Source organism: Gracilinanus agilis, chromosome 3 (assembly GCF_016433145.1).
Source record: "Gracilinanus agilis isolate LMUSP501 chromosome 3, AgileGrace, whole genome shotgun sequence".
In the NCBI taxonomy this organism is placed as follows: Eukaryota; Metazoa; Chordata; class Mammalia; order Didelphimorphia; family Didelphidae; genus Gracilinanus; species Gracilinanus agilis.
In genome coordinates, this window is record NC_058132.1 from 527,872,992 (window position 1) to 527,882,603 (window position 9,612).

Genomic DNA, 9,612 nt, shown 5'->3' on the forward strand with positions numbered 1-9,612 from the left:
CTGTCTCTGATACTTACTAAAAGTGTGATCCTGGGCAAGTCACATAACATTTCTAAACATCAGTTTTTCTTATCTATAAAATGTAAAGAATGATACTATTTTAGTACCTCATAAAGTTGTTTTGAGATTACAGTGATTTTATATATATATACATATATATATAATACATTAGTAACTAGCTACATAATCGGAGATTTGGAAGAGACTTGCAAAGGCCATCTAGTTTAATCTATACCTGACCAAGAATCTCATTTATCAAACTACCAAGAAGTAGCCATCTAGAATCCACTTGGAAACTTCCACTCAAGGAGAAATGAATACCTGCTAGGGAAATCCATTCCACTTTTAGACTCCTTCACTGTTAGGAAGTTTTCCTTTAGTTCAAGTTAGGACTCTCTGATTTTTGTTCTTGGCTCTTAATTGCACTTGCTAGGCAAGCAAAACAAGCCAAATTCTTCTTCCACAGGACAAGATGGTCAAATGCTTGAAGCTAGGCTATAATCCCTCTGTGCCACTGCCCAACTCATCTTTTCTTTAGGTTAAGCAGGCTGGAGAAGGAAATGGCAAACCACTCCAGTATCTTTGCCAAGGAAACCCCAGATGAGATCATGAAAAGTCAGATATGACTGAGAGCAACAAAGCAGAGTTGAGTTCCTTCAGCTGATCTAAGTAGGACATGGTCTCTAGTCCCACCATTTTGTTGGCAATCCAAGTCTGGACACGCAAAAGTATGGTACTCAGGGTTGAAGAGTTCCCAAGCATGGCCAAGGCAGAGGATGACTGGATTCTCACATCCCTTGTTTGGAACACTCTACATTCTTAAGGCATCCTGAAATAACATCTTATGGAGGGAAGCGTGCTGGACCAAGAGTCAGGAGGACCTAATTTTGAATGTGCCCTCTGACATGTACCTAGTGTATGACCCTAGGCAAATAACTTTTCTGAGCTTCAGCTTCCTCCTCTGCACAGCACCTTCCTCAAAAAATATTTCTAGGACTAAATGAAATAATTTATGGAAAGCATTTGCAAACCTTAAAATGATAGGTAAATGTTAGCTACTTTTATACGATTCTGTTGACTCATTTTAGAAACTGTTATCTAGACATGAAGTTGGTCATTTAACTGAAGTAAAGAATTTTAAATATATCACTATTAAGTTTACTTTTATTAGGTCTGAACCGTTTTTCTAGTCATTGTTTTCTGAACATCTGTCATCTGCATATCTGTCATGTATGCCATCTGTGCTTTTATACCAAAAAAAAAAATGAAATAGAATAGGGATAAGGATCAATCCTAGGGACATTCTAGCAGAGAACTCCCTTCACTTTGATCTTGGTCCATTAATGACTACTCTTTGGGTATTTTTAACCATTCCATATGACTATGATCAACTAGCCTACATTTCTGCATTTTGCTCTCAAGCATAGCATGGAGAAATTTTGTCAGGCACTTTAAAAAAATTTAGGTATATTATGTTTCTGACATTCTCTTGATTTGTTCATCTACATATTTTGGGATGGTATCAAGATTCCAAAAAATCTGGACATTTATTCTAGCAAAAATGGAAATGTAGTTGGCTTGGGATAACTGTTCTTTATGAAATCATCTTTGATATCACTGATTATATCCCTTCTTTTTTCAAAAATTTCAAATTTTCAAAAGTTCAAAATTTCAAAAATTTCACACACCATTCCTTTGATAATACATTCTGAAGTTTTGCCACAGAAACTGAAGTTAAGTATGTGAATGCAGCCAGAGTATAGTGAAGAACCCCTTGACTCTTAACTACTGCATATCTGAAAATACAAGTGTTATAGTTGAAATACCATTGCATTTGCAGGGAAAATTCATGGCTTCAGCTCTTGGCTTGACTTCTTTCTATGTTACTCTGGGAAAGTCACTTTGTATCTTATTTTTTTTTCTATTTTGCTATCTATAAAATGACAGGTTTGGACTAAGTGACCTTTAAGGTCCTCATGAAAGCTATGACTCTATGTTTCCTTTTTCAGCTTTTTATCAGACATGATGATGCTTACCCCATTGCTCAAAGAGAGAGCAAAGTTTTTCTCAATTATTTTACCTACTTGGGCAAGTCACTGAAGCTCTCTGAGACTTAGTTTCCTCATCTATAGAATTAAGAGTTTTGATTAAATGGCCTCATCTCCCTTTCAACTCTGAAATTTTATGCAACTGGACTATCCACAGAATATTGGATTTAGCTCTTGCTGTCAAAGAACAAGATTAAAAATGAGAAAAGTGTTTTCTTTTTGTTTTGTTTTTGGTGGAATCCAAAAACCTTTTCTGTTAGAAAACAGTATCTTTAGCCTATACTTCTAGAGAGACTTCCTTCTGTCAACTAAATAGCCAAATTTTAGGAACAAATAGAAATTCATACTTTTCTTACACTGACCTTTCAAAAGTGTTAATTTGTGCTTTGTTGTTTTTTCTTTTTAAAGTCCTATATATTTTCCCGATGCTTTTATTATGAAGCTTTTCTATCCTGTTTTCTGAGAAATTCTTGTTTTTTTATTTCAATTTTTATAAATTTATTTATGATTATAGATTTTCTGAGAAATTCTGACAAAGTACTATGCTACAAAGGAAATTGAATACAAAGTGGAAAACTTATTATTACATCTTAGACATACTATTCTCTCAAGTAAATTTGCTTTTCATTGATGGAAAACCATGGATGAAGAAAGAGATTCCAAGTCCTAAAAAATGGATAAGCACATTATTGGGTCAACCAAAATCCTGAACTGAAAATGTTATTCTAAGTTCCCTTTTCCATTGAAAAGAGAATATAAGTGAGAGGAGATGCTCCACAAAATTTGAGAACATTAGAAATAAAACCATACCTGATCATCAGATCATAAATTAACAATTCCCTACTGTAATAATAACAGCTAACATATAACACTTTGAAGTTTGCAAAGCACTTTACATGTATTATCTCATTTGATATTCATGGTTAAGTGCTATTATCTCCATATATTATAGAGATGATAAATATAATATTATCAAACATCAGGCCTAACAGCAAAGGGTAAGGTCAAGAATTGCTAAAATGACAATTACTGAAATGATGAGCTTACACTCTCTATTAAGTAATGCCTACTTAAGTCTCAAATGGCACAGGATAGATTGAAAAAAATGTAGTAAATCCGAACAAAACAATACTCTATAGCAAGGAAGCAGAAGTATTGGATGGGCTATCCAAGGATCTGATTATCAATTATTCTCTAAGTCCTCACATACGAATGTCTTATTTAATTTATAGATATGGTGCCAGAGGCAAAACACTCAGGAAAGTTCAGTGGCTACATTCAGAGTAGCAAGTCAAATAATTCTGAAACCCAATCAAGTCACATCCAAAAGAGTGCCTAAGTTAACTTATTTCAAAATGGTAGACCACACTGGTGAGTGCATTGTCTAAACCAGAGCTTAGCATCTATTCAGGTAGCATTCACTATGGGAACCAAATAACTAATTCTGATTCTATAACTGCTTGAGTGTTTTTATTATCTGTTCTATTAGAATTAAGGGCTACTCTACACTAATCAAGGTAGAAATCGGAGAGAATGGAAATAGGAAAAATGTTATATTGTAGTATTAGTTCTGTTCTTCAAGCGTAGGCAGGGAAGAACCATGAAGGATTTTGGTACACAGCTTGACCAAGAGATGCCCTTAATTTTAAGAAAAAATTATAAAAGCAAGTACTATCTTTTGTATATAAAGAATGACTGCTGATTTACCAATACTAAGATTTATTCTATGATTTAGAACTTGAATGCATCTTAGAGATCACCTAATCTAATGCCTTTATTTAAGAGATAAAGAAGTTGAGGCACAGAGACTTTGTAAAATGCCCAAGTTCCACAGGTGTCACGGAATCAGAGTTAGAAGGGATGACGGGGATCGCCTAGGCTGGTCATTTTGTCATCTTCCCCAAACTCTGACAAATAGTCATTTAGTCACTGTTTCAAATCTTCTAGTGATGGGGAACTTCCTACCTCCAGAAGTAGTAGCCTAGTCTACTTTTGGATAGCTCAATTGGTTAAGGAAGTTTCTCTTTTACATTTAACCAAAGAGGAAGCACCACTTCTGCAGATTTGATTCAAACACAGATCCTCTGATGCCAAATCCAGTGCTCTTTCTAACAGCACCTCCCTCTTTGTAATTGGGATATATTTAGAGCTTTGTTTTTTCTATGATGTATGGTGAGAATTGATATATGCATGTAAAAAAGCTAACCAGAGTGATGAATGCAGTTTGTAGAAGAGTTTTTTTTTACTTTGTTAATTAACCAAAAGACTTTTTTTGGGGGGATGGGGGGGTGGAATTAAATCCATCCATTTGACTTCTCTAAACCTATCACTTTTTAAAGTAGACTTAAACATGATTACCATTAACAAATGGAATGATTTTGAAGGTAATACAGATCAATAAAAATGTAAGGATTTTCTTGGCCTTAAAGTACAAAAAACAAGAGTGCTCTCTGTAGATTAAGTGACTTTTTCAGGAACCACTCACCGTTCCTTAAGCAGTGAAATTCAAGAAAGACCCACATTTTTCTAAGTAATGATGCTCATTTCAAAGATACAGAGAGGTTAAATGACTTCTTTTACAATGTTACTGCCCTTCATGTCAGGTTCAGCAAGAATTCCCTTACTGTTTCATTTAATCACTGAAGAAAATCAGGAGAAAAAGCCAACAGCTCTATGAATACAAACCACAAAATAGCAAGGAGGAATGGATGGAGGAAATCTTCCTGTTGGCAGCTTCCAAACACTGTTTTTTCAAAACTACATTATGGTGAGCAGATAAACTATACCTTGTTCATTAATTTTGATAGAGCAGGAACTAAAACAAGGCCACCAGGGCTGTGTTCCAGATGCTAGCATCTCAGGTGACACAAGGGAGCCTGCTTCTTTTCCCCTCATCAAAACCCAGACTCACCACTTCCCCTGTGCCCCAGATCTCTTCTGACTTTCTTCTTTCAGCTGGGTGAACAACCCCGTTCTTACCTTCCTCCCCACTTGCAGCTGCTTGGCTTGTGGAAATGAATCATGGGGGATCCCCAGGATCAGTGGGTGGTGGATCCAAAGCAAAGGCAACTTGGCACTAGCTTCTGCTCTTTGATCTCCACCATGAAGGAAGCCTTCCTCTCTCCTAGTCATTATTCTCCCTCACCTCCTACCTCCACTGGGTCCTTAGTGAATGTTTTTCTGTTTTGATTTAATGAAAGATCACCAAATTTTGAGAATGAAAACCTAAATATCTCAGTCCACTACTCCCTATATGACCTTTGTCAAGTCACCTTATGTTTCTAGGTTTCTTTCTTCACATCTACAAATCTAAGTCTTTCACCTCTTTCTTTTCAGACTCCTTCTTTCTTCAAGGGCTCACAAAGTCCTATTTTTCCCTTTCTTGTTAATAAAGAATCAAGAGGAATAGTAAAAACAGAAAAGAAAAAAAAGTCTCCATCTCCAGTCTCCATGCCTTTGCAAAGCCTAATTCTCATCACTGTGCTCTCAGAAATCCAAGTGTAAGAATTTGTCCCAAACTGCAAAATTCCCCTTTGTGGGAACAGCGTAAGAAGAACAGGGGCTTCCATCAAGCAAGGTTTTGGAATGCCCAAAGTATCCCAGTTTGCAAGGTCTCTGGGTAGAAAGTACCCCACTTTCCAAAGTCTCTTGGTAGCCATAGCTTAGAAATAGCCAGACACATTGCTTGCTTCTCAGCATGAGAACTCAACCCCTCCTCTTCCCAAATAATGTATCTTCTTCTAAGAAATTACTGATGCAGGAATTCTGTGACAACTTGGTTAAATGGTTACACATTGACATATTGAATTATCACCTATAGAAAACTCTGTTTAGAGCCACAGAGGTAATTAAAACCATTATCTCCAACCTGTGAATCCTTGACTTCCATTGTGAGTGATCTATTCCCTCTGCTTGATTCAAATCCTCTATAAGTATCTACCTGAAATCATTAAACTTTGTCACTGATCAGCAAGAGGCTTTTGAGTCTGTCTGTAAGTCTGTCTGTGATCTTCCTTCCTCTTATCCCATTCTGTGACCCACAAATAACTTGACGACTGGTCTCTGTACCCCTTCTTAGCTTAGTAGATATTTTTCATGAATTTCTTTGGTTTTTAAAAAGAATTATGTGACCAACTTTTGGAAATGAGAATTTCTGACATTGGCTAGGCTAGTCTTTAGATGATATCCATAGTCCATAAGACCTATTTTTCTGCTAAAATCACCCTCTCTATTGAAGTTCTCACTAAGCCTAGATATTCTTCCTTTTGCACACACCCATGACCTGAAATGAGTGGAATAAATCAGGTGTTTGCGAGATTGTGCAGGACAGTTAAAGCTGAAATAATTTCAGTGGAAATGGAGATAGGAAGCCCTCCCCATCTCTTTCTCTGTCCTACATATACAACAGGAAGTGTACCCCAGACAGAATTAAATGCAAGAGGAGAGAAGTCCAGATGGTAAGGAAGAGGGGTGTTCCAGGGTCAGGTAAAGAAAATTTCCTTCCTTCCTAGATTTCCTTGGGAACCCAAGGTTGCTGGGCTCCAATCCCCAGCACCAAGAGAAAGATATAGATCCTTTCTTCCCCTTGCCTCCTTAAAATAAATTCATTTCTGATAAACAACGGGTGATACTAAATTGCATGGTTTTCTTTTAAAAGCAAGAGTGGGAGTAAGGAAGGCTTGCCTCTTCCCCACCCACCCACCCCACTCCCTATTTCCTCTGTCTTTTTTGTGTTCCTCATTAATAGTCTCTGTTAGTATTCCTTTCTGTTCCCCTGCCCCCATCCCATCTCTGCCTATTTTACTATCCTCAATGTTTCCCTGACTCTCCATTCTTTCCCCTTTAGTCTTCACTTGCTGTCTACTAAGGCCACCACTGTCTGAAAATCTTGGTTTTTGGCCACCAGGGAAACTCGGTGGCGCATTTTAGTTGGGGCAAGCTCTAAATTTGCCTCAGAAAGAGTTCAGATTTTTGGCTCAACTACAGTTCTATAGTTGAACATTGCATGATTACTGAAAGCCAAAGGCTTTATTGCCTGGAGATAACACAAGATACCAGAAGTGAGGTAATTAATTAATGCACTGTTAATTATATGTGTTACTATATGAACACTTTGAAGCAACTTTGCCTGGCCTATTATACAGCCATTTATAAACTGCCATTATGTGGAAAGGTCAAAGATAATTAAAGGGAGATTTAAAAACACATTGAAAAGTAGTATTGCCAGTTATTTATAGTGGAAAAAAGAATATAATGACGAGAAGGGCAGTTTGTGTTTTAGATCAAATTCGACTGTTTTTTTTTTAAGAAGTATTTTTATTTGTGCAGAAGGGGTTTCCAAGACTACCAGTTTAAACTGAGGTCTTTGGAAAAAACTATAGCTGGTTCCATTCTGGAGAGGAGCAGCCTGCTGTTCAGCAAAATATCTATAACATTTAGCAGATTTCTAAAGAGGTGTTTAGTCAGAATAATTGTTTTGCTTAAGAATAGCAAATCTGTCACTATGGACTAACATAAGGGCCTGGCTGGCTTCTGTAACTACTAGAATGTTTGCAAAATAAAACATAAAGCCCTCTGTGATGTCAGTGATGCATAATTTTGATGAAAAGATTCCTCTTTCTTGACATTTTCCATTCTGGTACATTTGACCAAAATTCTTTCAGCTATATTTCAGGCTGAGTGTGAAAAGTTACAGTTTCACAAATCATTAACAGCTGAACTTTCAAATGAATTAAAAAAAAAACAGAAAAAAAGTCCTCTCTAAGGACTGATAGGCTGGGTCTTTATTGGAAATGTAGGCCATCTGGCTATAAATCTATTTGAATAGAAATTCTGTATCTGAGAACAATCTTTCACCTCTCATATGGCTTCATGTCAAATTCATAAAAATGGAGACTTTTGGATAGCACAAAAAGACAAATGTATTTGGATGAGAATTTTTCAGGAAGCATTTTTTCCAAGAAGATCTGGGTATTTTCAGATCTGATACAGTCTAATGAAAAATCCAGCTCTTTTCCAGATGAAGCTATCCCCATGCACATGAAATAGCCAGATGTTTATATATGTCATAATGTATTTTTGTAGCGTAGCTATAATCTTAATGTGCTAAATTAGGGGGAGAAAATCAGTTTGAAATGAACTGTTAAAGATTTAAAATGAGATTATGATGTGGCAGAAAAATGTTACTTAAGATACAGAGGATGCCGACTGCGATGTATTTAATTAAAAAAAAAATGAGTTTCTCGTACTTGGAAATTATTTTGAAAATCTACATCGAAAGGATGTTTGTTCAGTGAAGGCCAGCCAATACCTTGGACTCAACAGGCTGCTCCCAGTTTGAAGCGGCTTCATTCAAGGGGGCCCCAGGACTTGAGGAGGGAAATAAAGAAAGCCTTTACCTCTGCCAGGGAATAAGCAACGGAAAATGGTTTATGCTGAGATTGGAAGGACATTTCAAAGAGGAGGCTGAGTTATGTTCCAAGGGGAGTCACAGAAACTGGAACCTACCTGAAGTTAATGGAAGCTCCTGAATCCTACTTAAAATTGTGCCTCTGTCTGCACGGCCATTATGTAAGACTCAGAACTCTGTGCAGTGTCTGGCTACAGTTCCACTTCAGCAGTGGAGCAGAATGTGTAATTCAGCCTTGGCTTGGAAGAGACCAAAGACAGGAAAACTACCAAATGCTCACATGTAGTGAAAGCACTGGGGGTTGCATTAAAATGAATGTTACGTAAGGAAAAGGAAAATGTGTGCATTTCTTTGCTTACTGGGAGGATCCTGTATATTTCTCATCTGGTGGGATGACACTGCCATCTAGCAAATTCACACCTTTCAGAAAGCAGTTCAATTTTCAAACTGCTGTAAATTAAAGGGTGTCTTTTTCTCCAAGTTCTTTGTTGTTCTGTGTTGTAGGATATAAGTGTGTGTGTGTGTGTGTGTGTGTGTGTGTAGACTGGGGTGGTTTAGGGAGGCTACATGTAATACCAGAATTATGATGACACTGAAAAGTCTTTTAGAGGAGCAGCTAGGTGGCCCAGTGGTTAGAGAGCTAGACATGGAAAGAGGAGGTCCTGGGTTCAAATGTGACCTCAGATACTTCCTGGGTGTATGACTCTGGGCAAGTCACTTAACCCCAAATGCCTAATCACCAAGCCTGTACCACTCTCTGACTCGAACCAATAGTGATACTTAGCAATAATTCTAAGACAGAAGTTGAGGGTTGTTGGTTTTTTTTTTTTTTTTAAGTCTTTTAGAAACAAATGTGTGGTGTGGAAGAAGGAATATTGAACTGAAACTTAGTTCTTTTCTTGGTTCTTCCACTAACTAGCTGTGTGGCCTTGTGCAATTTTCACCTTATCTCTGACATTCCATTTCCTTAAATATGAAATAAGAGAACTTGCTAGATGATTTCTGATATTCCATCCAGCTCTCTGGTATGGTTTGTGGAGTGTTCTCTCTCTCTCATCCTACCCCCTATTTCCCCTCCCCTCTCTCTCTTCCCCCCACCCTCCCTTCCCCTCTCTCTCTTTCCCTCCTCTCTCTTTTTCTCTCCCCTCCCTTCGT

General features: G+C 37.4%; 1 protein-coding gene across 6 annotated transcripts in view; it reads right to left on the bottom strand.

Moving 5' to 3' along the window:
* Positions 1–9,612, bottom strand: part of MBNL2 (muscleblind like splicing regulator 2) — a 57,843-nt gene that overhangs the window by 10,457 nt on the left and 37,774 nt on the right. The gene's annotated exons all lie outside the window — the stretch shown is intronic.